This window comes from Dipodomys spectabilis, unplaced genomic scaffold (assembly GCF_019054845.1).
Source record: "Dipodomys spectabilis isolate Male_0828 unplaced genomic scaffold, ASM1905484v1 ptg000024l, whole genome shotgun sequence".
Classification (NCBI taxonomy): domain Eukaryota; kingdom Metazoa; phylum Chordata; class Mammalia; order Rodentia; family Heteromyidae; genus Dipodomys; species Dipodomys spectabilis.
In genome coordinates, this window is record NW_024870701.1 from 4524604 (window position 1) to 4528905 (window position 4302).

Genomic DNA, 4302 nt, shown 5'->3' on the forward strand with positions numbered 1-4302 from the left:
TGGTCTTTTCTATATTGAAATTCCATTGCTTCCTTTCCTGGCAGCTGCATAATTGGGAATGCCGCGAAATAAAAACGAGGAGGAAGTAAATTAAAGCCGGGAAGTGTCAAGTTGATCTACTGCCCCGTTAGGCGGTAGAGCTCTGGGCAAGTTCAGTTTCTCCCTGAGCCCCTCTTACCACATCAGCCACCATTTCAAACCTGGTTCATTGCACCCTTGCAACTCCATGAACTCTCTGGAGGCTCTTATTTGCTCAGATGCTGAGTCTATAACTTGGTCTGCAGTTACTTAGAGTACTCTTTTGCAGCTGTTTTAATGAACAAAATCCCCGCAAAGGTGCTGACATTTTAATGCGTCCTATTGATACTCTCTGTTTAGAGACAACAGGCGTTGCACTATGTTCAAAGCCACCACAAAGCTCTGCAATCGTAGCCACTTTTCTCGCACTTGAGGTGTAATTAGAACAGACACAGCACGCGTTCACTTAAATGCGCCTCCATATTGAAGACAGCTCACCATTTGCCTAATTAATGGCCAACATCCTTATGGGGTAGGTGTGCATTTTCCCCTTCAGATGGATGACGTCAGGTGGTGAAATGCTTAAATCCAAAGCCTCTGTGCAGAGACTGTGCTTCTGATGAGTTCTGCGAAGGGGGAATGGTGAAATACTAGCTGTAAAATAAAACCATTAATAATAGTGTGATGAAGCCTGTGGCTTGTCAGCTGGCTCAGGATGTAATATAGCGCTGGTGTTTTACCAAACTCTATTAAAAGTTTGGTCTATTCCATCATACTTGTGTGAGTTCAACACATGTATACATCCTTTCCAATAAATCACAAGGCTTGGATACCAAGGGCCAACTTTGGCAACTACATGCTTTTTTTTTTTTTTTTTAAAGCTTCTGAGCACTTTAGAAACATTATTAAGCTTTAAAAATTTTAGTCATAAAACATGCATTTATTGAGGGGCAATTTCTGTGTAAAGCACTGAGCTGGGTGCTCAGTCCCTTTCCTTCTTGGCCTTACTGTCCAATGGGAAATAAAATGATGAAATCACTGTGGTGACTAATATAAAGGTAAATACACAGGGGAAGCCGATCCAATAGTAGGTAGTAAGAACGACTGAACCCATATTGATGATATCTAAGCTGATGGCTAAAGATCTAGTCAAAGTCCTTCAGGGGAAGGAATGAAACTTTATTTATTTATTTTTTTCACACGACAAAGATTTTACTCTTAAATGATTATCAGTACACCAAGTAACATGTAGTAAATTCTTAAGTCCTATCATCTAGTCATTTTGATTAAAATAAACAGCAGCCCCAAAAAAGTACATTAGTATTCAATGTTCTAACATTTAGCCAGAATGGACTGCTTTAAGACTTGCTGCTGCTTTATACAAGTTACAAATAACTACATACTACTTTTTCATAGATAAAGCCCCTGACCTTTAAGAAAGTATAAGGGAAAAAAATTACTTAATCCCTTTCTTTCTTCAAAGAATTATAATTTGTTTTTATCCTATTAAGATCTAAGGGAAAAAGGTGACACTAACACATTGCTTGAACTGAAAGGCATAGGAAAACAGACAACATATACTCATTAAATCCCTAAGAAATAAGAGGTATAAAGATGAACCTTTGGATAAACACTAAATTTAAACACAGAAGCTAGACTGGCTACTCTGAATACAGAAATAATTTAATGTCTCTCACAGAACAGAACTGGAGCTTTGCTAAGCCTCCACAGTCCATGAGGGTGTCTACCACACCAACCCATGGAAAGGCGCTTCTCTCGTCCTATCCATTTATGCGGTAGTTCTCATGGATTTCTGGCTGGATGTCACACACAAAAGCCAAGAGGTTTTCTAGAACTTCCTCCCTGTTCTGCAGGAAGTAGTTCTGGAGGATGGTCATCTTCTCCTTAGTCTCCTTCTCCACCTCATTGCTGCAACTGCCATGGGATCCCAGTGCCGCAGCTTCCTTGGCCTTGAACTCTTTCTCCCTCTGCAGACGGTACTGTTCAATTTCAGCCTGTGCTTCTTCTTTGGCCTGCTTCAGCCTTCAGTTCTTTCACTTGCGGGCCTCAGACACCTTCTCGGCCGCACTCTTCTGGGCCTACAGCAGCTGCTGAATCCCCTGCGACTGACTAGCCATGGCGGCGGAGACGCAGAGGCTGAGCAGCCCGAGCCCGAGTCCAGGAATGAAACTTTAGATACTAGGGCTTCTATTTTGAAATTGAGAAGGAGAGAATAAATATGGGACATTGAGATGATCAAGATGCTCAATTGGTTTTAGTCAACTATATTATCTATCTTGCGGTGAAAGCCAACCTGTGAGACTTTTCTGCCTGAGCTGGCTTTAAAGTAAGATCCTTAGATCTCAGCCCCTGAATAGGTAGGATTACAGGTGTGAGCTGCCAGTGTCTGGCTAAAGAAACAAGTATTGAGGGAAACAGAGGGAAGAGGAAGACTCTCCATGCAAAACTTCAATGTACTATGAAAGGATATGAAATATCTACAGTAAGATATCTATCTAAGATAGATTTAGATCTTTCTTGATTTAGAATGAAACATTATTATTTTTTTTTTTTGCATTGCTGGGGATGGAAACTAGAGAACCTTACTAGGAAAGTAGGAAAGCACTATACTTCTTGAGCTATGCTCCCAGCTCCAGAGTGAAACATTCCTTCTATAGTATTTTACTTTCTCATTGATGCATAATCACACAAACCCTGAAATTGTTGTTATTAAAATACAATATAGCTGGCATGCCATAGGCTCACTTCTGTAATCCTAGCTACTCAGGAGATTGAGATCTAAGGATCGTGGTTCAAAGTCATCCTGGGCATTGTAAGGTATATTAAATAGGTAGGTTTCATTAGGTAGCCGATGAAGAGAACACCGGCGCTGTTCAGGCAGGAAAAGAAGCTTATTTACCAAACTGCTGCCCCCACTATGCATGGTGGACAGGCTTGGCTGAAAAGGAAAGGAGGGGCGACCCACCCCTGGGCCAGGACTTATCTAGGCCTGGGACAGGAAGAAGTGTGGCCACACTGGTTCTGGATGTGATCTTAGGGTCTGGGACCTTCCTAAGGTCAGATGGGAGGCATGTGACCAGAGGTGGCCCAGGATGTGACCTAGCAGGAGGGGAAGGTGACTGCTTCCAGGTCTGCCAGTTACCTAGGTAACAGATACTGCGCAGAAACTTAGCCAAGAGGTTGGGAAGTGTCCCTGTGCAGACCTTACAGGCATGACATACTTAACTCCAATTAACCACCAAAAAGCTGGAAGTGAAGCTGTGGCTCAAGTGATAGAGTGCTAGACTTTAGTGAAAAAGCAGATGGACGGTACCCAGGCACTGAGTTCAAGCCCCAGTACCAGCACACAAAAAAAGGACAATACTGTTTGCTTACTATAATCATGTAAAAGTCATTATGAAAAATGTTTTAGACAATAACAAAAATAAGTAATACACCTGGGAGATGTATACAATATATAAATTGATCAATGAGTAATATCCAGACTACTGTTCAAATCAATAAAAATATGATCAAGCTAATAGAAAAACAGATGTAGGGTTTATGTAATGAGACAGGCAACTCTAAAAGACGGAAATCAAATGTCTACTGAGCACATGAAATTGTAATCAATCTCACTTAAACGCAGTAAAAGCCAGGTATGGTGGAACATGTCTATAACCTTAGCGCTTTGGAAGCTGAGGCAGGAGAACCTTGAGTTCAAGATCCTATCTGAAGCGGTAAGAACCAAGCATACAAACAACCAAACAACAGCAAGAAACTATGAACTGAGCAGGGTGCTTCTGGAAAGATGAAATAGAAGTACTTTCCCCTGTTCCTTGCATTAAATACAGCTAAAACTTTCTGGATGTTGCATATGTGAGAACATGAAGACGACCTGGAGGAGGGGCATAAGACGGACTAGATTGACAAGCATCAGTGCTGTGAGCTGCCTCATTGTTGCTGGTTTCCTTTTTGTGAATCTAGAGTTTGAAGTCAAGGCATCACACTTGCTAGGCAGGCGCTCTACTACTTGAGCCATTCTGCCAACCCAATGTTTTCATTGGTTATTTTTGAGATAAGGTCTTTGCCTCGTCAGCTTGGACTGTGATCTTCCTATCTGTGCTTCCCTGTATCACTGGGATGACTACTATTAACCACTGTGTCCAGCTATTGGCAGGGATGAAGTCTTGCAAACAATTGTTTTGTTCAGGCTGGCCTTGAACTGTCTCTCTACCTATCAATTCTCTCAAGTAGCCAGCATTACAGGACTGAGCCACTATT

At 41.8% G+C, this 4302-nt stretch overlaps 1 pseudogene; it reads right to left on the reverse strand.

Moving 5' to 3' along the window:
• Nucleotides 1-1680: 1680 nt before the first annotated feature.
• LOC122104303 lies at nt 1681-2187 on the reverse strand (annotated as a pseudogene).
• Between the last annotated feature and the right edge of the window lie 2115 nt (nt 2188-4302).